The sequence below is a fragment of the Malaclemys terrapin genome, chromosome 7 (genome assembly GCF_027887155.1).
Source record: "Malaclemys terrapin pileata isolate rMalTer1 chromosome 7, rMalTer1.hap1, whole genome shotgun sequence".
NCBI classification, from domain to species: Eukaryota; Metazoa; Chordata; order Testudines; family Emydidae; genus Malaclemys; species Malaclemys terrapin.
Genome location: NC_071511.1, coordinates 70,738,013 through 70,765,725, shown reverse-complemented (window position 1 = coordinate 70,765,725; position 27,713 = coordinate 70,738,013). Strand labels below are relative to the sequence as shown.

The 27,713-nt window shown below is 45.9% G+C and overlaps 2 long non-coding RNA genes across 2 annotated transcripts; one reads left to right on the top strand and one right to left on the bottom strand.

Annotated features, from left to right (window-relative positions):
• Positions 1-200: 200 nt before the first annotated feature.
• LOC128840476 (uncharacterized) lies at positions 201-27,205 on the bottom strand. Its single transcript, XR_008445653.1, has 2 exons — positions 27,036-27,205; positions 201-1,832 (listed from the first exon to the last, which is right to left on the bottom strand). It is a non-coding gene; the product is annotated as an uncharacterized LOC128840476 (long non-coding RNA).
• On the top strand, positions 13,001-19,444 carry LOC128840475 (uncharacterized). The gene is made up of 2 exons (XR_008445652.1): positions 13,001-13,655; positions 17,503-19,444. It is a non-coding gene; the product is annotated as an uncharacterized LOC128840475 (long non-coding RNA).
• Positions 27,206-27,713: the final 508 nt, after the last annotated feature.

Sequence of the window (27,713 nt, the reverse complement as noted above, 5' to 3'; positions counted from 1 at the left end):
AGAGCGTTGTTATGCTGCACTTGGCCCTCAGTAGCCTTCCCTCTCATTAGCCATTATCGTCAAGGACACTGAAGGTCATTTTAGGGCAACTGTACTTTGTGCATCTGAGAAGTGAAGTTATAGCTTTAAAAAGTCAGTAAATAAAAAACCAGACTGTAAAATTACCCAGAATATTTGATTTCAGCCCAATAACTAAACAGAACAGTCCTCCTTTATTTATTAGATGGAAGTGGAAAAGGATGCCAAGGGAAAGAGAAAAAAGTCTTCTGGTTCAGTCAGTTACACTGCAGGCAGTAGCTTAATTCCCTACATGTGAGACAAAAAGTATTGCTATCTCCTTTCAAAAGAAGCAGACTTGTTTCTCTTTTTTCCCCCCCAAAATAAAGAAATCTAGTCTTTGAGCCTTGTTTAGACTAAACTTTATAGACTTTTGCCTGAGTAAGAACAACAGGACTTAGCCTCTTGATTATTAATTATTATTATTATTTAAAGTTGACATAATAGTGACCAATAAAGGGACAAACTACAGAGTCTGATCAGTGGCACATGTTTATGCCAGATTTACACAGATCAGAATGTGGCTCAGAGCAAACCTGCATGGTAGTGGAAAGCATTAACCACATATAACACAAATCATCCTATTAAACACAGCATGAGAAGGGCAGAATCAGGCCCACAGTCTTTTATGACATTGGGTATGTTCGACATAAAATGCTGGAGGTTGCTTTCCTGATAGGAGTGCTAATAAGCTTTTAATTGTCCTAGTCCCTCCTTTCCAAAATATTCAGTTTGAGAAGTGCTAAGGCACATTAAGGAACACAAACTACAGGACATATTTAAACCTAAATAATCACATTCTGTTTTCCATAGTAAATTCGGTCACTACAATTCAGGGGAAATTCCTGCAGCATGTGTGCTTTAACTTGCCGCAGTTTGTGTTTTACATTTGCACTGTTGAGCTTTGAGCACTGGGTTATAAAGAACATAAGAATTCTAGCCAAGGGATGGGGATAGCTTTGTGTTGTGACACTTAGAATTTTGGGGAAAAAATTAAATAAAAACCCAACCAACCAAAAACCCAACAACAACAAGAAATGGTCAAAACAGAAGAACAAGTTTTCAAACCAAACAGACACAAGACTGTGGTTAATTAATAGCAATGACTATGCCATTCATTGCACTGTTCCCTTTGAGGGAAAATATATTCAGCTTCTATCAAACTATATATATATATATATATAGTTTTGATAGAAGCTGAATATATTTATATATATATCTCAGGGCTTACCATGCTTTTCAGACTAATATAGTTACCTTGTGTCTTTTTGGTGCTGTTTACAAGTGGTCATAACTACAAAGGCATGTGCTACTTGTTTTTCTTTTTGTCATACGTTGGTCAGTTATGGTCATAAATAGAAGCACAATCCAAGAAACAAGTGATATGAAGTACAGTGCAGTCAATTAGATGTAGGAAGAGTGGTAGGAACTATAGCAAGTTAATATAAAGTTATATATACAGTGTCGTGCAGGACCTCAGCAGCCATAGGCCTAGGAAAAGCTAATTTTTTTGTGATGGATCCTATTAAATAGTTGCTAGTTGTGAGTAAGTTTGTAGCTTGTTTAGTTGCAGGATTCTTTGTCCATTAGGCCTGGTTATACAGTTCCATGCAAAGAGATCTGGGGCATATGCTTCATTTTCCAGATCACCACGGCAACAGGGGGGAGAAACATCAGAAAGCTCATTATCAGCACTGAAGCAAAGATCACCAGGATTATTGTCCATGGTGCCAAGACAGTGTCCACCATGATTTCCTCACTTTTAGGACCTGAATCTGTGAAGAGAAAACACACTTAAGTCTTTTTCTAAAAAAATCTGCTTGAAGATTACAGTAACTCCTCACTTAATGTTGTAGTTATGTTCCTGAAAAATGCGACTTTAAGCGAAATGCTGTTAAGCTAATCCAATTTCCCCATAAGAATTAATGTAAATGCAGGGGTTAGGTTCCAGGGAAATTTTTTTCACCAGCCAAAAGACTATATGATATATATATACACACACACACACAGTCTAAGTTTTAAACAAACAATTTAATACAGGTACACAGTGATGATGATTGTGAAGCTTGGTTGAGGTGGAGGAGTCAAAGGGTGGGATATTTCCCAGGGTATGCCTTACTGCTAAATGATGAACTAACATTTGGCTGAGCCCTCAAGGGTTAACTCTCACACTCTACAAGGCAGCAGGAATGGAGGGAGAGGAGGAGAGACAGCATCGCAGAGACACACACCGTGTGTGTGTGTGAGAGAGCGATGGGCATTGTCCCTTTAAGTACGCTGACCCTACTCTTAAGTACACTGCCTTATTAATTAGATCAGCTTTCTGAGACCGCAGCTGCTGCCAGCAAGCTCCCGCCATCCTTATCCCTGTCGTGTGTCCCCCCTGCTCTATGGAAGATGGGGTAAGCCGGGTGCAGGAGCAGGGCGGGGGGGACACCCTGACATTAGCCCCCCTCTTCCTTCCCTTCCCCCCCGCACAGCAAGCAGGAGTCTCGGGGAGCAGCTCCAAGGTAGAGGATTGGAGTAGCACATGGCAGTGCGGGGAGGGACAGCTGCAATTGATAGCCTGCTGGGCAGCTGCTGCACACCGAACTTAGGGGAGCAGGGAGCTGATAGGAGGAGCTGATGGGGGACTGCCGGTCCACCCTGGTTCCAAGCCCCCACCAGCTGCAATGGGCTGCTCTTTCTGCAAGCAGTGGACAAAGCAGGTGGCTGCCAAACGACGTTAGAAGGGAGCATTGCACAATTTTGAACAAGCATGTTCCCTAATTGATCAGCAACGTAACAACAAAAGAACGTTAACCGGGACGACTTTAAGTGAGGAGTTACTGTACTAGAGACATTGCACTCACTTTACTTAGAGTAAGGACATGACATGGAGAAAGAACAGTTTAGTTTGAATGTCAAGAATCATTGTTGTCTGTAACAGCTTATTAATAAAGCTAGTACTTTTCATCCACAGATGTTGCCCACTTTTGTAAAGTGCATTAGCATCCCTGCTTTACAGATTGGGTTAACTACCACAGCAAACGAATGGCCCAGCGGGGACTACAATCGGAATGCTTGACTGCCAGCCTAGCACATGCTGCACTGGATCACACCTTCATAATCTTCTGGAGTTTATTTCAGATTAACAGTGTTTATTGTTCCGTAAACAATCAAATACAGGACAGTAAATAATTACAACAGCCCTCTGAGGTAGACAAGTATTGTTCAAGCCCATACAGTAAATCAGATCTAGATGTACAACAAAGAAATCCCGGATCTCAGGCCCCAGCACACAAGAGTCTTGTTTACACAGGGGAACATATGCAAACATTTCTCCTGGGTGCCAGCACCAGTTCAGCTTTATTGATCTTAACAGCTTCCATTGGTGTTAAGTACCGCATCAGTTAGACCTGCTCTGAACAGCATTACCTGAAATGGATGTCAGTGGCCTGTTTACACTATGGTGCCCAATGTCACTGACACTAGCGGAGCAGAATCAGTGTTTGGAAAATGTTTACACAAGGCTATAGAAAGAAACACAATGCAGGCACTGCCCCTGAAAAATCCACACCCCGAGCAATGTAGTTATACTGACCTGAACCCTGGAGTAGACAAAGTTATGTCCACAGGAGAGCTTCTCCCATTGACTTAGCTGCCACTTCTCGTGGAGGTGAATTAACTATGCCAATGGGAGAAGCTCTCCTGTTGGCATAGTAGCATCTTCGCTGTAGCAATTTAGTATAGACCTGCCATAACTCATTGCAGCAGGTGAGCGATCAGCCCTAGTTTGGCTGGGAGTTTGCTTTACATGCACAAGATTCATTCAATATCCCACTCAGATTTGTCAGTGCTAGCCATGCACCTCTAGAAAACAGGTGGTTTCTAGGGGACTAAACACTAGCTTAGAATAATTATTAGGTATATGTGTAACCAGATCATGCTTAGAGGCCCCCCAGAGATCAGGCCCCATTGTGTGAGGCATTGTACAAGCCCGTGGAGATAGATTGTAAGCTCTTTGGGACAGGGACTAATGAGACAAGACAGCCAAAGGGTGGGAAGGGTGGCACCATATGGCCATGGTGACACAGCTGGTTGCTAGCAAAGCAGGATGAGAACAATAATCCTAAATGCAGCAACTTTCATGGCAAAAAGAATTCCAACGTACTTTACAACCTGAAATATGAAATGAAATACAAATGGTCCCCAAGGATCCCGTCGTCCACCAGTGAAATGCAGCTACCTCCGGGTGAAGCTGTCTCATACCATATAGCACCACCATGTAACAATCTAGGACAAGAGGCAAAGATACTTTTTCTAATTCAAAATAGAGTGGAAATGATGAAAAAAGGCAGAATTTATCCACAACACCAGACTTAACACTTCCTACTCTTTCAAGAAGATCCATGAGATCGAATGGATCTGTAGGTAGACAAGACCTCATTGTAACTGTCTGTCAGAAACACAGCAGCAGCTCAGGCAGTGTATGGTCGCTCCAACTTCATTGTGGTGCTTTGATTTACTACTGGGGTTTTGGCTCAGCAGGAAAGGTGCCGTCTGTCAAGTGCTGTGGGTCAAGTCTGTCCTACACACTCTAGCTTATGATAGGGTCCCATCAAAATGGGATATAGCTGCTGGAATAATGGACTCTTTTCAGAGTAGTAGCCATGTTAGTCTGTATCAGCAAAAACAACGAGGAGTCCTTGTGGCACCTTAGAGACTACGACATTTATTTGGGCATAAGCTTTTCTGGTATTCAGGCCAAGCATCTCCGGATTTCAGTTGTTTTGAGATAATAGTAACCTTATTCAAAAAAGCAGGAGAAAGTAACAAGAAACTGTGATGATCACTCAGGGTTTAAGGTTCTTGCCAGAGCTCTGCTTTATTCTAGAGCTGTCAATTAATCACAGTTAACTCACGTGATGAAAAAAATTAATCATGATTAATTGTACTGTTAAACAATAGAATACCAATTGAAATTTATTAAAAATTTTTGGGTGTTTTTCTACATTTTCAAATATATCTATTTCAATTACAACACAGAATACAAAGTGTACAGTGATCACTTTACATTATTTTTTATTAAAATATTTGCACTGTAAAAATGATAAACAAAAGAAATAGTATATTTCAGTTCACCTCATACAAGAACTGTAGTGCAATCTCTTTATTATGAAAGTGCAACTTACAAATGGAGGTTTTTTGGTTACATTACTGCACTTAAAAACAAAACTATGTAAAACTTTAGAGCAGGGGTCGGCAACCTACGGCACGCGTGCCAAATGCAGCACACAAACCGATTTTGAGTGGCATGCTGTTGAGGTTCCTGCCCCCAGCCCCACTCAGCCCCCCTGCCCACTGCTCTCCCCTGTGGGGGAAGAGGCAGAAGCTTGGTCCTGCGGCAGCCAAGCTTCCCCCTCCCCCGCTTCTTCCCCCAGCATGGTGCTTTCCTGCCCCTCCTCCTCTCCTTCCCTGCGCCGATCAGCTGATGGCCCTTGCGAGGGGGACGGGGATGAGTGGCAGCATGCTCCCTGCTCCGTAGAGGAGACAGAGAAGAGGTAGGGACGGGACCTTGGGGAAGGGGGTGAAACAGGGCATATCCCTTCCAGCCCTCTGCCCTGACCCCTGAACTCCCCCCCCACACCCAGCCTTCTGCCCTGACCCCCCCCACAGCCTTCTGCCCTGCACCCCCCCACACCCCAGCACTCTGCCCTGACTCCTGCACCCCCCACACTCCCCACTGCCCTCTGCCCTGAACCCCCCACCCCCCAGCCTTCTGCCCTGCACCTCCACACCCCCCCAGCCCTCTGCCCTGACCCCTGAACTCCCACCCACACACCCAGCCTTCTGCCCTGACCCACACACCCAGCCTTCTGCCCTGACCTCTGAACCCCCCCCACACCCAGCTTTCTGCTCTGCACCCCCCACACACCCCAGCCCTCTGCCCTGACCCCTGAACCCCCCACACCTCCACTTCCCTTGTTCTGATCCCTGAACCCCCCCCACATCCCCAGCCTTCTGCCCTGCACCCTCACACCCCTTAGCCCTCTGCCCTGACCTCTGAACCCCCCGACCCCCCAGCCCTCTGCCCTGACCCCTGAACCCCCCAACCCCACTCCAGCCCTCTGCCCTAACCCCTGAACCCCCCCCCCAGGTCTGGGGTCCCGGCAGCCGGCATCCTGGCCGCAGGCCCCGCTCAGCCCGCTGCCAACCTAGGTGAACAGAACCCCAGGCTGGCAGTGGGCTGAGCAGGCTGGTGGTGTAAGATCAGCATTTTAATTTAATTTTAAATGAAGCTTCTTAAACATTTTGAAAACCTTCTTTACTTTACATACAACAATAGTTTAGTTATATAATATAGACTTATAGAGAGAGACTTTCTAAAAAATGTTAAAATGTATTACTGACACGCGAAACCTTAAATTAAAGTGAATAAATGAAGACTCGGCACATCACTTCTGAAAGGTTGCCTACCCCTGCTTTAGCACCTACAAGCCCACTCAGTCCTACTTCTTGTTCAGCCAATCGCTAAGAGAAACAAGTTTGTTTACATTTACGGGAGCTAATACTGTCCATTTCTTAATTACAATGTCATCTGAATGTGAGAACAGGCATTCGCCTGGCACTGTTGTAGCTAGTGTCACAAGATATTTACGTGCTAAAGATTCATATGCCTCTTCATGCTTCGGCCATTGTTCCAGAGGACATGCTTCCATGCTGATGACGCTTATTTAAAAAAAAAGCGTTAATTACATTTGTGACTGAACTCCTTGGGGAATAATTGTATGTCTCCTGCTCTGTTTTACCTGCATTCTGCCATATATTTCATGTTATAGCAGTCTCGGATGATGAGCCAGCACGTTTTTCTTTTTAAGAACACTTTCACTGCAAATGTGACAAAATGCAAAGAAGATACCAATGTGAAATTTCTAAAGCTAGCTACAGCAGTTGACCCAAGATTTAAGAATCTGAAGTGCCTTCCAAAATCTGAGCGGGATGAGGTGTGGACAGGGCTGGCACCAGGGTTTTTGCCGCTCCAATTGGCGGGGCAAAAAAAAATGCTGCGACTGCGATCAGCGGCACTTCGGCAGCAGCTCCACCGCGGCGGTCTGAGAGGGACCGAGGGACCCGCCGCCAAAGAGCCAGACGTGCTGCCCCTTCCCCTTGGCTGCCCCAAGCACCAGCCGGTGTTTAACAGCTTGCTACGCTGGTGCCTGGAGCCAGCCCTGGGTGTGGAGCATGCTTTCAGAAGTCTGAAAAGAGCAACACACTGATGCAGAAACTACAGAACCCAAACCAAAAAAGAAAACTAACCTGCTGGTGACACCTGACTCAGATGATGACAGTGAACATACATCGGTCTGCACTGCTCTGAATTGTTATCGAGCAGAACCCATCATCAACATGGATGTATATCCTCTGGAATGGTGGATGAAACATCAAGGGACATATGAATCTTTAGCACATCTCACATGTAAATATCTTGCAACATGAACTACAGCAGTGCCATGAGAACGTCTGTTCTCATTTTCAGGTAACATTGTAATGAGAAGCGGGCAGCATTATCTCCTGCAAATGTAAACAAACTTGTTCATCTGAGCAATTGGCTGAACAAGAAGTAGGACTGAGTGGACTTGTAGGCTCTAAAGTTTTACATTGTTTTATTTTTGAATGCAGGGTTTTTTTGTACATAATTCTACATTTGTTAATTCGACTTTCATGATAAAGAGATTGCACTATAGTACTTGTATTAGGTGAATTGAAAAATATTATTTCTTTTGTTTTTTTACAGTGCAAATATTTGTAATAAAAATAAATATAAAGTGAGCACTGTACACTTTGTATTGTGTTGTAATTGAAATCAATATATTTGAAAATGTAGAAAACATCCAAAAATATTTAAATAAATGGTATTCTATTATTGTTTAACAGCACGATTAATCATGATTAATTTTTAAAATCACTTGACAGCCCTACTTTATCCTGTATCCCATTCCAAGATCCATCTTGCTGCATAACAACAATAACAAGAGCTTCTCAGTGCCCTGTCCAGACCCCCGCATATATGTATATACTGACACGCAAATATGTGATAGTAGAAAATACATGAATTTTCACTGTAACTATATGCTAAAATTCAAAGAGAGACTAATAATGAGAACACTGGTTTTGTAAACACTGCAAAACACTGCAAAACACTGAAAAATGTAGATGGAAAAACATTTTTTCCCATCTTTATTTACCTTTTTCTTAATTTTGTGGGGGTTTGTCCAAAAACTCAAACCCCATTTTTTTTCCGGTTTTTGGCATTTCCTTCCTTTTTGATGAAACCCCCAACTTCTTGATGAAAATAGATTTTTTTCAAGCAAACTTCCATTCCATCCACTGAAATTCTCTTGATAGATTTGATCGGCTCTATTTATATAGTGACAAAATTGTGCAGGTCACTTTATGGACAAGTAAGGGAATGAGATCTCTGCCCCAAAGATCTTATAATCAAAGGACCCAGTTCTGCAATGATCAATGCATGTATTCCAGGGTCTGCCCTCACTGTACAGGTTGCAGGATCAGGGCCTAAATAGACAACATACAGACAAAAGGTGAGGGATATGGTGCAGCAGAAAGCAAATGAGTGAGATGTGGTATCTAGCATGTTTCCTAATGCTGCTTTGTTTTTATTTATATTAAGAGTGGATTAGCGTATATAGACCTCCTTGAAGGAGGAGGTCTTTTGGGGAGAAACTTGAAGCCAGGTGGACAGAGTCCGTTGAAGGGGCCTGCACTGGAAAAAGTGTGTAGTTGAGTGGTAAGTCAGGTATCTCGGGTGGTGCAAAGGGCAATAAAGAGCAAGATTGGAGCAGAGGGGTAGGCAGGAGTTAAACTGTGCAGGACCTTGAAGGCTAGGGTAAAGGATCTGTAATAAGGATCTTATCCTGTGACCCATGGGTGGAGAAGGTATCTGGCAAACCTGACTTGCTAATGAATGCTAGCAAGATTTTGCTGGTCACATTTTTTAGGAACATTGGGATTTATCATCAAGCAGATTCCAAATGGAACTTCATTTTGCCATTAGGCAAAAGAAAACAGAACCTGTTAATTGAGGACCAAATCCTGAACCCTGCTTCCAATCCAAGAATTTTTCATGGGTTTTGGGGAGCTGGAGTTTCCCTTCCATTCTGGGCAATGGAGTGCCAGTGCACCCACTCTGTTCCCCTTATGCAGGGAGTTTTGAACTTCAAGTCCATAAACCCCAATCTTAGATCCCCCTCCTCTGGTCTAGGTAAGGCTGTTTGGAGAGCTGCTCCCTAGCACCTAGCAAAGCCGCTCCCTTCCCCTTCAGCCACATAAGTGTAACTTGATGAATTAATTTCACCTGTAGTAAATTGTGCAATGCTGTACACGGAAGTAAGAAATTCTGTCCAGACGCCTGGCAGATCAGCTTACAACCTGAAGCATGAATGTGATTATTATCTGTATTGTTATCTTAGCTGCATGTTTGTAGTTAAATAGTCATCCTTGTTGGAATGCAACCAGTCCGGCCGCCAGGGAGAGCGGAGCCGCAGCGGGCTCGCCGCCCTCCCCCCAGCGCTCTGGCCGGTGGGGAGAGCGGAGAGCCCCGGCCGGGCTCTCCGCCCTCCTCCCGGTGCTCTAGCCACCGGGGGCTCTCCACCGGGGAGAGCGGAGAGCCCCAGTTGGGCTCTCCACCCTGCTCCCGGCACTCTGGCCGCCGGGGAGAGTGGAGCTGCGGCAGGCTCGCCACCCTCCCCCTGGCGCTCCGGCCGGTCGGGGATTGCGGGCCCGCGGCTGGTTCGGTGCCCTCCCCTGCCGCGCTGTGGGGGGTGGATGGGTGGGTAGCTTTTTTGCCTAGGGCGGCAAAAAAGCCAGAGCCGGCCCTGCTTGTTGCCTTGGCACACCTCTGTCTCAGACTATTCCCCCCCCTCCTTCATTTTGCTAACCTATTTTGTCTCTTCTGCTAATAGTGCTTTCTTCATTCTGTTCTTGCTTTCAGTTTTCCTTCAGGTTTTGTCTTAACCTTTGATTTCTTTTCTATTGCTTCCCTTTCCCTCCTTTACCTGGACACTTGCTTTTCCTCCACTGTTTTCTGTTCCCATTTGTGTTTCCATTTCCCCCCACCCTATTTTAATGTACCACTTTTCTCCCCCCACAACTCCTACATGTACACAAACAATTTTCAACTGCATCATTCTTTTCCACCAGAAGTTTATTTTCCCATGTAATGCTCTATAGCTCCCCTCAGCTGCTAATTAGGAGAGGAAACGAAATGAGCTGAGATGAAATGAGCACATTAAAAATTTATCCCAGTAATTACCTACTTCAAATGACCTATACAACATGGAGCAGAAAAAGATGGAGTGTAAGACATTCGGGGGGAGGGGGATTGAGAATTAATGATGCTGTGTAGCTGAGTTAACTCTTGCCCTTTTATTCCAATCTACCTTTATATTCATTTCAAAATTAGATTACCCATTTGTTTCAATAGTGTCTTATAAATGGGCTAAATTCATAAGGAACTTGTATTATGATGATGGGAGGGGCAAATGGAAAGATTTTTATTAACTCCTGTCAGTTCTAAAAAACATCCGGGTTCATTGTAACGAGCAGATACAGAAGTTGCAGATGACAATGTGATCCGCCCCCCCCCCAACGTTGACAATGTCCATTTGAACAGGCTTCATTGTGACATGTCAGTCAGCATTTGGATATTTTATCCACTGCCTTTGAAATGGGCCTACAACCACTTTCAATTACATTTTCCATCATGAATAGCTTTGTGTTGAGATGAAGGGACCTTGCATGCAGAATATTATAGAAATAGGTTTAAAACACCTCCTCAAACAAGCAACCATCCTGCATATTTCCCAACCTGCCAAGCCTCAAATGTAGGACACAATGTGTTAGATGCCAGTCACAATAAAAATGTTCATACTGGGAACATAAAATATGATGGAATTTTTCCTTTAAAATAAGTCTGTCCATAACCTCCTCTTCATTTCTGAAGTAAATCATTATCAATGGAATTGAGGGGACACCAAACTAGTGTGGAACATAAGTGATTTGGGGATACTAATGAGTAGCATCCCTTGGAAGGAGGGACACTCATGAGAGAAGCATCCCGGAGATCTGCTGACCAGCATGGGTGGCATAGCAAGAGCCTCTAGCAAGGACAGCCGATGACTCTTCAATAGCAGCAGGCAACAAATGCCTTGAGGGAGGGGTTTTAGGAGAAATAGAGAGAGTTAAACTTGATCAGAGGAGGGTAGCTGAGAGGTGGCTCCTACACTTTAGCCATTTTACTTCAATAGGGTTACCATAAGTCCAGATTTTTCCAGACATGTCCGGCTTTTTGGTCCTCAAATCCCTGTCTGGGGGGAATTGCCAAAACGCCGAACACGCCCGGGAAAATACTAGTCTCCTGCTTACCTTAGAGCGGCTCCGGCAGGCTGTGAGCTGCAGGCGGATTCCCCAGACACCTCAGCTTTGTGCAGCTGAAGAGCCGAGCTGCCCAAGCTCTGCCGGCTTCATGGTTTGCCGGGCAGCCCTCAGACCTCCAGACCCTGCGCCCCCGGCCGGGCGCTTCCCCAGCGCAGCCGGAGCCTGGGAGGGGAAGCACCCGGCCAGGGGCGCAGGGTCTGGAGGTCTGGGGGGCTGCCTGGCAAACAGTGAAGCCGGTAGTGCTCGGGCAGCTTGGCTCTTCAGCTGCACAGAGCTGAGGTGTCTGGGGGGAGCAGCAGCAGCCGCCGCCACCGCTGCGGGGGAAACTGCTTGCAGCTCCCCCAGACACCTCAGCTCTGTGGGAGGGAGGAGGGGAAATGCGGGGCGCCCAGGGGAGGGGGTGGAGTTGGGGCGGGGACTTTGGGAGAAGGGGCGGAGTTGGGGTGGGGCCGGGCGGGAAGAGGCGGAGTTGGGGCTGGGCCGGGGCAGGGCCAGGGCCCCGTGGAGTGTCCTCTTTTTTAAAATTTTAAATATGGTAACCCTAACTTCAGACTTGCTTGAAGTTAGCCACACTTTCTACCTTGTCTGTGGACTATAGCTTGTGGAAGCTGTATTTGTATTTGAACCAAAAGGGGCAGTAGATTCAGAAGCTTAATTATTTATTCTTTTTTTAGAACAAGGTATCCCATGGAAGTGTTTAAATTGCCACCCAATAAACAAAACCCTTTCTTTGGCCAACCACAACTTCAAACATGTTTGTCCCCATCCTTAGCAAATAGGTCTATTATTGTCATCATTGTCAAAATGAAACTATACATCTCATTGACTGCATATGACTAATAGTCTAATTTAGAACTTGAAAGAGCAGGCTACCTTGAAAAGATGGTGAACTGCTTCCATTCTTTCGAACAGCTAAGACTTCCTTTGCGGCTCATAATTATAATATAGCCTTTAAGATCATTGCTGAGGACTGCAGAAACACAAAGTACTGATGAAAGGCCTTGTTTTATGGTATAGTTGCAGTCTAGTATTTGTCTGCAAATCTACAGTCTACAATGAATTTACAGAGTTTAAACACCAGATGGGAATATGTTTGGGCCAGGTGGTCTGAAGCAGTGCCGTAACAAGGGCAAGGCGAGTGAGGCACTTGCCTCAGGCACACAAAGCCGAGGGGCGCAGAAAGTGGTGGCCAAAAGGAAAAAAAAAAAAAAAAAAAGCCGCTGGCTGGCATGGAGATATTTATAACCCAGGTGATCTCTCCCCCCCACGGGCCACCCCCCCGCGCCTCTCCCGAGTGTCCCCCGGCCCAGACTTGCTTCCCCCCGCTTCCCAGCCGGGAGCAGAGCAGCTCCATGCTTCCTCCCTGCAGCAACTGCTGCCACAGGGTCCTAGTGCACCCCATCTCGACTGCCAGGGCACACTGTCTCTGAGCCTGCCCTCCCCCCCTCAGACCCTTTCATTTTCCAGTGGGCCCCTCCAACAGCACAGGGGTCCCCCTGTTAGAACAAAGGCCAAATACTCGCCTGTTCCCTATGGCCACAGCCCCATTTCCCGTATATAAATGTATAGCAAAACAATCAATCAAAGAGGCCCAACAGCAAGGAGGCCCAGCAGATGTATCCCATTACCCCTACCCCTGGACCCTGGAAAGGCAATCAATCAAGGGGACCCAACAGATGTATCCTATATACCCCTAGAAAGGAATTTAAAAATTCCTTAGGTCAGCAGAAAGTATGCACGTTAAGTCATTTGTTACTGGGTATAAAAAGGCTTGCTCTACGCTTGTAAGGTGTGCTCCTCCCTCTGGCATAAGTCGAGGGGGACACCCGCTCAGCTGACTGATCAATAAAGAACTTGAAGCCGTCTTCTCGACTCCCGTGCCTCCTTGGGGTAATTGGGCAGCTCCAGGGGGAAACGAGCCCATTTGGCTAACAAATGGCGACTCCGCCGGGACTTCTCTCCCTGTAGAGGGCACTGACCGACGGCCGAGGGCGATTCCGAGGAGTGGCCACCTCGAGCTGTTGCTTTGCTCGGGCCTCGGATCGTCACAATCGGCCGGGGCGGCTGTGTCCTCTCTAAAGAGAACTCTGAAGGACACGGAAGCAAGACGGCTTCAGAAGAAGGGGAAGTCTGACTGCCGGACGCGGCCACTTCGGGCGGTAAGTGCGTTTACCTCCTGGGTTTGAGGAATAACGCCCCCGAGGTGTGGGTTGGACAGTGGAAATCCCCTAGGCAGCCTGTATACGGGAAGGTATGTTAACATTATTGTAGCTTTGTAAATGTCTTGTTGTTGTGTTTTTGGTTAAAGGGTAAGCAAATAACGGCCAATGAGTAACGTAACTAACTCCACAAGTCCATGGGCCGTTTTTAACAATTATTGGGACTTGGAGCAACCTCAGGGATTACTCTTGTTTATAGGAAGGGTAATCTTGTTTCTCCTCTTAATGGTGTGTTGGAAACCGAGATTGTAACTGATTAAAGGATCTGTGTGAAAGATGAATGAGTGCTGCTGACAGGTCTGAGGCTTAAGCTGACTTCAGCCGCCCCAAGACTCCTGCAAGGGGAAACCCGATGACCAGGATATCTTGATTGCAAGGGGGGTCAGCCGAACCTCATGACCCAGCGGATATCTGAGTTAGAACTAGATCTATACCTCTTCCCCCTCTTGATATCTCTGTCTCGGAAAACTCTGGGTAAAGCATAATGGGGTCCGGACAAAGCACCTTCTCCTGGACACCCCTGGGATGTATGCTGGATAACTGGAAGGCGTTTAGACGCCAGGCTAATTATGGAATTGTATTATGTAAAGACAAGCTTGTAAAATTCTGTACTCTTGAATGGATGACATTCGGGGTGGAATGGCCCGAGGGAGGGACGCTCAAACCAGGGGTTGTACAAGCAGTACATAGCATTGTGACCTGGGATGGGCATTGGGACCAATATCCCTATATAGATATTTGGCAGGACCTTGTGGCCAATCATCCCCCATGGTTGCAAAAATGTAGATCACAAACTATTAAAACCTTAATGGCCCGTGCCCCTGTTAGGAAACCCTGTTTCCCTGTTAAGAAATCTTGTCTGCGGGCTGAGATTCCCTCTGCCCCTGATCCTATGCCCCCTCCCCCTTTGTATCCTGGCCTCCCGGCTCCGGTACCCTCAATTGAAATCCCCACCCCCTCCTCTGAGGATAATGCCTCAACTGAAAGGGGTGAGCCAAGCGACCAGGACTTTTCCAAACGGGAGCCCCCTCCGATCTCTCTGAGCTCCCAGGTGTCTAACCACACCAGGAGAAAGACTGGCCCTGTGACAGCTCAGAGCTCTGAAACGCAGTGGAACTTGTCATCTGACTATAACCCTGGGATATTCGGTTTACCCTTATTAGCTCATCGAGCAAGGGTGGCCCGGGACTCCAAGGGCCCCTGCAACAGAATTATTTGTGTCCACTGCAGGAAACTGTAGCCCCTGAGGGTAATCTCACTATGGTATATGTTCCCTTTTCCACTAGTGAGCTATATAATTGTAAGGGGCTTCGGGCAAGAATATAGAGGAACTTTTAGAAATAGCCATGAAGGTTTATGATCGGAGGGATGATGAGGAGCGAAAGAAAGGGGCCCGTGTTTTGGCCATGGCCCTGAGAGAAGGATATGCAGAAAGGGGGGACAAGGTTAAGGAGAAGCCAGGGCCACCTGGGAGGGGACGGGACCCCCGCCTGGGTCGAAACCAGTGCGCTATCTGTAGGGAAGAGGGGCACTGGAAGAATGAATGCCCCCGGCGACAGGCCATGGGAAAGGAACGTAAAAACAAAACCCCGTCCCTTCCCATCCTTTACAACAACACGGGACGTTCAGGGGAGGGATCTTCCCCATAGAAAAGCCGAGGGACCCAGCGGCCCCTCCTGACACCACAAGCTGCCAGCCTGGATCCCACGGTAAAAATTAAAGTGGAGGGCCGCCCAATTGAAGCCCTTATTGATACTGGGGCCACTCTTAGTTTGCTCCCCCTTAATAAGCCCCCCCAAGATAGAGCTCGGGGACGTGCCATAGTCCAGGGGATAGAGGGACAAACTACAGCTTTGGGGGGAAAAAAAAAAAAAAAAAAAAAAAACTTTGCCTCTCCTAGTAAAAAATAGGGGACCGTCAAATTTCCCATCAGTTTGTTTGCAGTCCCTCCTGCCCCATAGCGCTGCTCGGACGAGATATCCTCACTAAATTACAGGCGGAGATCTCATTTGATAACGGGACAATGGAAGTCAGAATCCCTAAGCAACAAGCCTCTAATTACCAGATGGCTTTCATAAATGCTAGAGATCACTCCCTGGAATGTAAGGGAAGTGATGGAAGCCAGCTGCCGTGGGATGGGGGGGTAAATCCCAAGGTCTGGGCGGAGGAAGGAGGCGTGGCCCGAGCCAGGAATGCTACACCAGTGCATATTTCTCTTAAGGAGGGAAGCAGCCCAGTCCGAATTCGACAATACCCCCTTAAGCTAACCACTCGGATCGGGTTAAAACCCCTGATTCAAAAGTTCTTGCAGTGCGGGTGGTTAAAGGAAGACACGTCCCCATACAATACTCCAATAATGGGGGTGCCTAAGCCTAATGGGCAGTATCGGTTGGTCCAGGACCTAAGACAAATTAACAAGTTAATAGCAGAGACTGTTTGCCTTTGAGTGGGAGGACCCAGATACCCACTACAAAGCTCAATACCTTTGGACCGTGGTCCCACAGGGACTTACCTGTGCACCCGAGATTTTTGGCAGCCAGTTGAGAAGGGACCTTGCCCCATTCCTGGCTAGACACCCCTCATGTAACATAGTCCAGTATTGCGATGATTTGCTCTTAAGTACTGAAACAGAGGCAGCTTGTAAAGAGCAGACTGTAAAGCTCCTTAATTACCTTGGGGCACAGGGGTATAAGGTCTCAAGGGAAAAAGCACAACTGGTTAAGCAGCAGGTCACTTTCCTTGGGTATCATTTGTGCCAAGGAAGTCGTAGTCTGGGTAAAGAAAGAATCCAGGTTATATTTAATAGCCCTCAACCCCGGCACCCCCGAGAATTAAGGGCTTTTCTGGGACTGACTGGCTTTTGTCGGCTCTGGATCCCTGACTACGGGGAAGAGCCAAACCACTGTATAAATCCTTAACTAAAGAAGGTCTGCTCCATTGGACGTGGACCAAAGAGATGGAAAAAGCATTTCGAGAGCTAAAAGAAGCCTTGGTTCAGCCTCCCGCTCTAGCCCTCCCCGACCCTCGGAGGCCATTCACTCTATACGTTCACAAGAGGGGAGAGGTGGCTGCTGGAGTTCTATGCCAAAGGTCGGGACCAACCTGGCGACCCATTGGATACTACTCAAAGGTGTTGGACCCTGTCACCAAGGGGTGGCCTGCCTGCTTACGGGCCGTTGCAGCAACCGCTCTTCTTGTACAAGAGGCTGAAAAATTAACCCTGGGAGGGGACACTGAGGTTGTGGTCCCCCACGGGGTGCCTCAAATACTGGGGACGGGCGCTGGGGAAAAGCATTTAAATCCCAGTTGACATACCAGATATGAGGTAGGGCTCTTGCTAGCCCCTAACTTAACCTTTAGGACAGTTAGCTCCCTCAACCTAGCTACCCTATTGCCTGACCCTTGGGTTTCCTATGAGACCAGCCCCACTCATGACTGTATTGAAGTCTTGCAACAGGTGTCCCAGGCACTCGGTATACAATGGAAGCTACATACACCCTGGAGGCCGCAAAGCTCGGGTCAAGTAGAAAGAATGAATAGAACTCTCAAAGATACTTTGACTAAAATATGCACACAGTCTAGCTTAAAGTGGCTTGATGCCTTGCCACTCGCCCTCACCCGTATTCGAAGAGCCCCACGTAAGGGTCTTAAACTTTCGCCCTTTGAACTAGTCTTTGGATTTCCACCCCGAATACTTATCCCAGGATTCCGGGAGGATGTAACCTGGGAAGTGGGAAATGACTTACTATGGAAACAGGTTTCCGGGTTGCAATCTGTTTTGTTACAGCTGCATCGACGCGGCGCCATTCCAGGCTCTCCCCTTGGACCAGACCGTGCATCCGTTCCGGATCGGTGACCAGGTCCTTGTCAAGAAGTGGAAACGCGACCCCCTTACGCCAAGGTGGGACGGTCCACACACTGTTTCGCTCATCAGCCAGGCCGCAGTTAAAATTCTTGGAAGCGACAAATGGACACATCACACCCGGGTAAAGCGGTTTCTGAATCCTGACCAGGGAACCAATCCCACGGAAGAGGACACCGGCCCTCTGCCCACCCCGGCCCCGGAAGCCCGGGGTGGCACGGGCGAAGACACCGTCTGGGAGTATCAAGGACTCGATGGGCTAAAAGGACTGTTTAGGAAAAAGCAATAATGAACTCATTATTGATATTTCTGTTCATAGGTGTCTATCACGGCTATGGTTGGGAGAATAGGTTTATACAACTGGGAGAAATAATAGCGAGTTCCTTCAATCTTAGTAGCTGCTGGGTTTGTGGAGGTCCAGGGGATTGGAATGAATGGCCTTGGGTAGCCCAGCCAGTGCAAGCTAAATGGTGGATCAGTAATTTAAGTATAGTCCACAAAGGAACAGAAGTTTGGGATGAGGATAGTAGCCCTTGGTGACTCTATTCCTCTGAGATGGGGATCCTTTGTCTAAACCGAACAAAACCAGAAGGGGTGTATGTGGGCCAAAGCCAATGTGACTGGACCCTATCTCTAGGATTTGACTGCTATGATCACCCTAGTTGCCATACGTATGACTGTTCTAAATATCAGGGACGATGGAACCAAACCCACGTAAAACTCACTAATCATAGCTGGGTACAATGTTCCTACCAACAGCATACTGGTAAAGGCTGTAAGGCAGTTGGACAAGATGGGTTCTTTGATGCCCTCTTTCTAAGTTGCCAGCAAGATAATACCGACAGTAAGGATCATGTGGTACGCTGGTATCAGTGGGCATGGCAACATTCTAATGGAACTCGGGTAACCCATTTTAATCATTTTTGGTCTACTACCAATAGCCCTAAATTTGGTTGTAATTGCGCTTGAAAGGAAGGGGCTGGGGCCTGGAAATGTGACTATTGTAATCCTGACGGTACATCTATTGTATTAGGGGGACCCCTGGAGATGGGTAACTCTTTGTATTACGAAGAACCGGGCCCCGAGGACTACCCCGAAGCCTGGGATGGCCCCTTTGCGAATGGACAATGGGCCCTAAAAGGCCATTACTGGATATGTGGGCAATATGCTTATCAAAGATTGCCTCCAAATTGGTCAGGAATTTGTTATGTTGGGTACATTAGGCCCTTATTCTTTCTACTACCCCAAATCCAGGAAAATAAATTAGGAATTAAGGTATATGACGACTTGATTAGGGAGAGGCGGTCCGTTGATTCCGCATTGACTGCTGGAAGCTCCCAAAAGTGGGGGGCTCAAAAGTGGCTCCCTGTGTAATTGCATTAGTCCAATAAATGGCTAATCAAATTGTACGCCAACGCATGATGGCATTATATCAACCGGTTAAAGTTGAGGATTGGGGGCCATAAGGCTCTCAAAATGCTTTTAAGGGGGGAGAACCTTGTTAGAACAAAGGCCAAATACTCGCCTGTTCCCTATGGCCACAGCCCCATTTCCCGTATATAAATGTATAGCAAAACAATCAATCAAAGAGGCCCAACAGCAAGGAGTCCCAGCAGATGTATCCCATTACCCCTACCCCTGGACCCTGGAAAGGCAATCAATCAAGGGGACCCAACAGATGTATCCTATATACCCCTAGAAAGGAATTTAAAAATTCCTTAGGTCAGCAGAAAGTATGCACGTTAAGTCATTTGTTACTGGGTATAAAAAGGCTTGCTCTACGCTTGTAAGGTGTGCTCCTCCCTCTGGCATAAGTCGAGGGGGACACCCGCTCAGCTGACTGATCAATAAAGAACTTGAAGCCGTCTTCTCGACTCCCGTGCCTCCTTGGGGTAATTGGGCAGCTCCAGGGGGAAACGAGCCCATTTGGCTAACACCCCTGTCCGCAGTCACCACTCCTGCCCCATGCTGGGCAAGGAGGCAGCCCCATCCCTCACCCCCAGTGAAGCTACAGTCAGGGGCAACAGCAGGGGAGGAGGCGCACACAGAGCACCACTTGGCACCCACCACCGGGGAGGCGAGGGAGATTCCTGGACCTGAGAGGGCCCCTAGGAGCACATGCAGTGACAGTGGTGGGGGTGAGTGTGCTGCTGGGGGGGCGGGAAAGTGCGGGCTCCTCCCCCAGAGCTTGCTGCTGCTGCTGGCAGAGAAAGGGCTGGGGGGAGTCCTCTTCTCTGGCCCCTGTCCCGGAGCAGCCTGCCTGCACCCCAAACTCATCCCCAGCCCTGCCCCACCCCAAAGCCCACACCCCCAGCCAGAGCTTTCAGCACCCCACCGCACCCTCAACCCTCTGCACGAGCCCTGAGCCCCTCCAGCACCTCAAACACCTCATCCTCAGTCCCAGCCAGAGCTCTCACCCCCCACACTCCTATTCTCGCCCTGAGCCCCTCCCACACCCCAAACCTCCCATTCCCAGCCCCAGACAGAGCCCTCACCCCTACTCTCACCCTGAGCCCCTCCCACACTCCAAACCCCTCATCTGCAGCCACAACCCACTGCCCTCACCCCTGCACCCCATCCCTCTGCAACCCTCCCATCCCCAAACTCCCTCTCAGAACCTGTACCCCCTCCCTCCAGACCCCCTCACATCCCCAAACTCCCTCCCAGAGCCTGCACACCAATCCCCAGCCCCAGCCTAAGGCCTGCACCCCAGACGTCCTCCCTCCCCCAAACTCCCTCCCAGAGCCTTGGGCAGGTGGGGTGGGGGCAGAGTTTGGGTAGGGGCAGGTTCTGGGCACCACCAAAATTTCTACATACCTGCCACCCCTGATCCTGCCCTGCAAACCTGAACTCCCAGCATTCTCAGGACACATGCTGATCCCTAGTGGCCCCTGCTGATATCCAGCACCTCCCTCCTCTCTTAACCTGTGAGTTCCTCTCAGGATTGGAACTGGACTGGAACCAAAGACCATCTTGGAAGCAACATTACCAGCCCAAGCAGTCAAAAATCATGAGTTGCCCCCCAAAATCACAGGCTGTACTGCCGCCACTTCATCCATTCTTCGGTGGCAATTTGGCAGCAGGCCCTTCCCTCCGAGAAGGACTGAGGGACCCGCCCCCAAAGAGCCGCCCCGGGGGGAGGGCGCAATTTTAGATTCTTGCCTCGGGCGCAAAAATACCTAGTTACGGCTCTGATCTGAAGACTTAGTCTTTGTTGACAGGTGTGAAACAGAAATGATCCTGGTGCCCTTAATCATCATCACTGAAGGCACTCCTGATAGCACTTTGGGGTGGGGTGGGGGAAGTGCGGGAGGAAGAGGAGACAAGTTCCCAGTCACCTTTACCCTTCAAGGAACCCATCTTGGGGTCTTCCCACCAGCACCTTGTTGAAGCTATATAAAAGGCTTTTCTTAGCCTTCTGCAGGTTCTAGCACATTAATATAGTTTCTGTCTCTGGCAGTAATAATTGCTTTATTGCAGCTGGTCAAAAAGGGTTCATAGGCCTAGGGAAAGTGAAATGGAGAGTGAGAGTAAAAGGCATAGGTAGAGAGAGTAGCTAGCTTGTGCTAGTCTCTTGTTTTCAATTCTCAGATACATCTTAAAATGGCTTTCACAAAGGGGGTGGCGAATATAACCTAGTGCCCTACTCTTAGCTTTGTTCTTATGATCAGTTCAAAGTGCTTCATAATTCTGTCCTTCTTTAGATTTCATAATATTTAGGTAACTTTTGTAGAATGTTCAAAGACAACAAATCTTACACTATTGACTACTCTCTGGAAAAGTACAAAGCAAGTTCGACATGGAATTCATCTTGGGGAAGGCTGTCAAAAACTTGACACAATGACCAAATGAAACAATGGCTCCAAAATCCATGGAGGCGTATGATCTGAAGTATTCATAACAACAAATATAACCGAGTCTGTACTCTCATTTCTACTAGGATATCCCCTTAGCAACTAGTGTCTAATGCCACTCATATAGCACCTAGCAGCTAACAGTCAGTCAGCTGGAAATGTACAGGACATGTGGATAAACGTATGGTTGCTTTTTTTTAAAATGGTTTCAGTGTAATTGTGTTACTCTTGAATAACTCCTGGAGAAACATCATCCCTTAAATGACAGGTACAGACCACAAGACATTGCAACAATAGAAAAAAATATCCCTGACAGTGAATTAGCTTGATGCTTTGTGTTTCATTGAGCAAGAACTAACTGCTAAAGGTTTGTAAAGCAAATATGGACATACCTTAGCTTTGAAGCTTGAGTGTGGGTTTTTAGCAGTGAGTATTAGTGAGGTACCAAGGAAATTAGCAGGCACTTGGTTAGTGAAGTATGTCCAAGCTGCTGACTGTAATATTTAACTCCTTGTCTTGGAATGGCGCCTCTGACATTCAAGTCTCAACATTATTATGGTAGTGCCTGAAGGGCAACTGAGAAGAGCACCCCATTGAACTAGGAACTGTACAAACACAGTAAGGAACAGTCCCTGCCCTGAAGAGCTTATAATTACTAGTTTCTTGACTATTGTCATCACTGTACTGCCAGCCAAGAGGATTTTTGTATAGTTTAGCTGCATTTTCTGGATGATTTTTTATGTTTCATGAACAAGAATACAATATTTGTTGGACCTGACTGGAAGAACCTGTTTGGACGGTTCTCCTGCTTTGCTGCCCTCTCTGAAGAATGTAGCAAGGGATTGTTATCTTGATTTTATCATTTCAATTAATTCCAGTCTGTTTGCAACAGATTTCTTTTTCCAGAGTGTCATTTACCTTTATAGGGAAGGACTTCTCATAGGTTATAGAAACTCAATGCAGTTTTCTTCCCTGGGCAGCTTCCCTGCTCCTGCCCAGTTGGGGCATGGGAAGCCTGGGACTCCGCAGGTGGTCAGTGAGTTCCCAACCCACCTTCTCCAGGGCGGGCTCTTGCTGAAGGTATCGGGAGGCAGAGACAGAGAGATGGGTCAGTGCTTCCCTCACCTGGGGCCATGCTTGCAGTTTACAGTTGCTGTAGCTACCACAGCAGCTCAGTGGCTCCGGGCTACTGCAGGGCTTGGTAGATCCCCAGTAGGGTGGGGAGTTCCTGCTTCATGACACAAGAATAGCAGCAAAGTGCAGGTGCACTGAATGGGGAGCTCTACTCCTTACTGCCTGGCCCCAGCGTGCGAAGGCCAGGCCCCACCACAGGGATTCCACCTAAGTTTCCATAGGGTGCATGCAACCTGCTGGGATCACCCATTCTCGTTAGCATTGAGGGTTCCGTGGGTGATGTGTGGAGAGCCTGAGCTCAGGAGAATCCTTCCTCGCTGCCACCTACAGAAAGGGGTTTGCTGCTTTTCAGCACATACAGAAGAAGGGGCCCAAGTCTATAAACCCCACTGAGGCTAGCCCTATTGACTTCAGTGGGACTCCTCCCACTATTCCCATCAGTAAGGGACTGCAGGATTGGTCCCCAGGGCTGGAAATATTTGCTGTAAATGAATGTTTTCTCTCAGATTATTTTATAGCAATGAGCTCTATCAACTGTGCATGGGAGCTCGCAGGCAGAGCAGCCTGGCTGGTGAGGGACAATTTAATGAGACTACCTGCTCAGATGTTCCCATGCTGCAGTAAACATACTAATTCCTATACAATCAGCAGACCGTGGAAGCAAACACGTACTGCACAACAAGAGTGCCATGAAATAAATAAAAATCAATGCACAGAAAACAATTGCTAATTTAAAATCCATAGAATCACCTCTCCCCTGGCGGTGCAGCTCAGCGGTGACTTGACTGGCTCGGCTCTGCCAGCTGCCGCACAGGGAGTGGGTGTGGTGTACCAACCAAGTGGGGTTGGCTCTGAGTCAACAGGAAACCCCCGCGTGGGAGTCGGGAGGCTATCCCCCCACACTTCCCCTGGCCTCCTTTCCCTCTGGAGCCTGCATGGTTGCCAGATGTGGCTTCCAAGGCACTCACTGCCCTGGATGGGGGCTCCTGCTCATTAGCCATCTGTGGCCCTGGTTAAATCCCTCTACCCTGCCCCCAGCCAAATACAGAAGTCAAACTATACCCATGATTTCCCCCCCGAAATCTTTACAAGATTTAACAAGATCCTGAGTTTTCTTCACTGCCCTGATGGGCTAAGTGTAGCGCTGATAGCACAATAGATCCAATATATATTTTGTTAGGTTGTGACTTTTGGATTAAGACTATTGGCCTGGGCTGTTCCCTCTTTAGGGAGCTCTCCTCTTTTTGTGTGGAAGGATGGAATTTCACCTTTTCAGCAGCAGCATAACCATCAAGTAGAAGCCCATCTGATGTGGCTTCATGTGAGCTTTTGTAAAGGAGAGTAGCAGCCAGTGGTCACCGTCTCAGCAGCACCATCCCTTGCTCATTTGCTAGAAGTTAGTGAAATATAGCCAGTTCAGGTAGAAGCTAGCTGCCAGACAAACAATCAGCAAAGTAAGAAAGAGAGAAAAACTTTAATCCAAGGACATTGAAGCAACTTCTGATTCTTACAAAAAAACTCATTGGGGTTGATAAGGTGCACATAATGCAAACAGGACACAATCCTGGAATTCAGTTTTCTGAGGCATGAAAGACTGTGGTCTCATCTGCCTGAACATCTCTCTCTCTCTCTCTCCCTCCATCTACATAGTCTCAGTATTTCAAACCTGGTTTTTAGACCACTAGGCCATCCCTTTACGGAAACAGTATGAGTTAAGTTAGATTGTTGGTTTACCATATTAGAGTACTTACTGGTAATTAAAATGATACATACCAGCTTAAAAATAAAGCATGCAATATTAGTAGTGGGGTATATAATAAATTAAGGCATCCACATCAAGACAGATGTGACATTTTCTGAAGCCTAAACAATCAGGAGGTAAAGGTGTTTTAACACTTAACTTAGGATGGTTTTTGCTGGTGAACGTTCTCCAATGATCAAAGTTCCCTAGCTCCCCCCCCCCTTTTTTTTTTAAACGTAAGTCTGTTTCAGTATGCATATGGGCTTGTTCTGTACTATTCTGCTTCTGTTCTGACATCAGCTGGAGAACTGGGAAATTTTTAAAAGTCTCTTATATTAAGGATATACAAATCCTTTCTTGTGTGGAGACAGGTGCTCTAAAATAGGTTATGGGAAAATAATGTAAAATGGATTAAAAATAACAATTGTGTACTGATTCTGCTTCATCTAATTCAGTCTCCATTAACTTAAATGATATTCCATTATATGCCCATTTTGTTACTGTTTGCCAAACCCATATTTTAATAGTTACAACAATCGAATGGATTTATACAGCTCCTCTAAAGAAAGTAATTACTCCTAAAGGGCCTACGCTACACTATGCAAGTCTCCTGGGGCATATACCAGTTAGAAGTTGGGTTCCTGGGCCGTCTCTGTAACAGTAAGACACAATAACTAGAGCCAGTCAAAACAGGGAAACAATTTTGTGAAATGTTTTGAAATTTTTAGTTTATTTTGCAGGGCTCTTCAGTGAGGAAAATGAATGTGTCATTAAAAATTGTAAAATTATTTTGATTAAACTTTCTGAAAAAATTGGCAAACACATCAGTCAAAAGCTTGGTAGAAAACTTGGAGAGCCAGAAAATGTTGATGATCTGAAATTTTATGTAACAAGTTTCCATTTTTAAAAAAGGCCACTTTCCAACAAAAAATGTTCAACTCCTGAGTTAAATCCTACAAATATATATTTCAAAAGCACTGAAGTGACGGAAATGCCTAAATCTCACTGACTTTCAATGAGACTTAGTCTCCTAAATGCCTGTCAATTTTTTTTAATGGAAATTATGCTCTTCAACAACCAACCACCCCCCCTTACAAACACTCTTATCCTGAAAACACCTACTACTGGGCATAGTGCTTACTGCTACAAGAAGTCCCATTTTAAAAGTCATTTTTACTACTTACAATAATAAGCACTAAAACGGGTAGTAAAAGAGCTGGGTGGGAAACTGTTTTCCCACTCCGCAAAAATGTGAGACTTCAAAAAATTTCCCATTAGGGTGAAACAAACCTTTGGATACCTTTTTGTGGAAAATCAGAGAGCCACCGCAGAATAGCAGTAGCCCAGAGGTTAGGGCATGTTTGGGAGAAATTTCTGAGTCTTCAGCATCTAACACGAGTGTTCTCTCTTTGTCTCTCCAGAAATTCTATCCTGGACATGAGAAACCATTTCCAACAAAAGTGTAATAAAAAATGCCCCTTTCCCATGAAAAGTTTTGGTTTCAACAGATTGGCATTTTCCACTGAAAAATTATTGTTGAAAAATTCCCATTCAGTGTAGGATCAAGCTCGTAGTTGTTATTCATAAATATTTCCATCTATTTCTGGAATTCCTTTTGAGCATATTATACTGTTGCAACTTCATTTTATTTTTTTAAAGGGAAATGACTTCATTGTTTAGTCACAGTATTACATAATAAAGCTGGTAATTTCACAGTGTAAATTAATGTAAATTTAGCTTGATGGGGTTCTATAAACAATATGAAATTTCGGTGTTGACATATATTTTGATACAATGAAAATAAGGAGTAGAAAAGAAAAATACTAAATGAGAATACATTATGAAACAATACACTTACACAGTATATTTGATCATTTTATCTCATACTATTAATAAAAGACAATTTCTGATCACTGGGACTTCACTGACAAATGTATTTTTTTTTCCGTTATTGTGATATGATTCAGCTTGTTGTCTCACATAAACAGCAGCACTGCATTAGTTGAAATAGACCCATGATTTTTCTCTTACTATTTAAAATGTGTGAACCCAAATTTCAATGAAAGTTTGTGGGTCTTTTTGTAGAATATGAAAAATTAGAATTTTCTTAATATTTGATCCAGGTATGTTTTGTGTGTATTTTGGAATTGTTGGCATATGTCTGTTATCCACCTGTCTCCTGTACTTATTGTAATTAGGGGCCATATATATATAGGACAGTAACTCCTCCTATGATAGAACATCTATAATTAGTTTTTCATACTTTTGAGAATACTTAAAATGGAAGCAACAGAAACCAGTAGCAGTAGAGTAAATCAATCTAGAATTGAAGTCAACAGTATGAAACTATGCCGGTCTACACTGGCTGAGAATCTAGTATCTTTGTACATTACAGGAGCTTTGTTTCAAATAATAAAGGACTGTCAAGGGCAATGTATTTGCAGACCATACTCCATATCCATTTAGTTATCATAGACTACATTGCTTTAGCAGCGAGATTATTAAATTGAATGACAAAATCAGCAATTTAAAATGATCAAAAAAGGAAATTAGAAACACCAGTATTAACTGTCACCATATTTGTCACTTATTTTTGCAACCTGGCTAATAAACTAATTTTCTGGATTGAATTGTTCCGGCACTGTTTCTTCTTCTACTCTTACAGGGAACTAAGAAAGCATGATGTATGGTATCATTAACAATTCTGTTTTTTTCCTGTCTAATCTTACCTTCTTATTAAAGTCTTAGATGTATCTTTCAAATCTCACTGATACCATCAAGTTGCTTTGCATCGGATTCCATTCCCGGTTGTCAGCCTGAAATAGAGTAAGTTTTTCTTAAAAGTTGTTCAGCATATTGGACAAAGGCAGCTAGCTGGGAGCATGATTAGCCTGTGAGACAGAAGGGATCAAGTAAGGCTGACATTAAAGTATACACCGCTGATTAGTTGTACTGTAGGTGCCTCTATCACCTCCCACTTTGTTGTTCTTAAAGTGACATGATCCTTTTAAAGTAATGTTCAGGTAGGCTTAATCTGTCTTCACCACACGTGCCTCTGATGATTTGTTTTGAAACATGGTGAAACGATTAGCAGTGGGTTTGCATAATGTCAAAAGCTTTATTTTAAGAGTCACTTGTTGGTTATTAATTAAGGACTTCTTGGCAGGGAAATGGCTTGTCCTTTTTTTTTTTTTTTTTAATAAATCATCAACATCATCACTTACTAGTAGATAGCAAATGTGAAAAATTGGAATGGGGGTCGGGGGTAATAGGAGCCTATATAAGAAAAAGCCCCAAATATCAGGACTGTCCCTATAAAATTGGGACATCTGGTCACCCTATTTACTAGTCACACACAGCTATATATTGATTTATTTTTTTGATTTGCCCCATTAGGGCCTGATCCA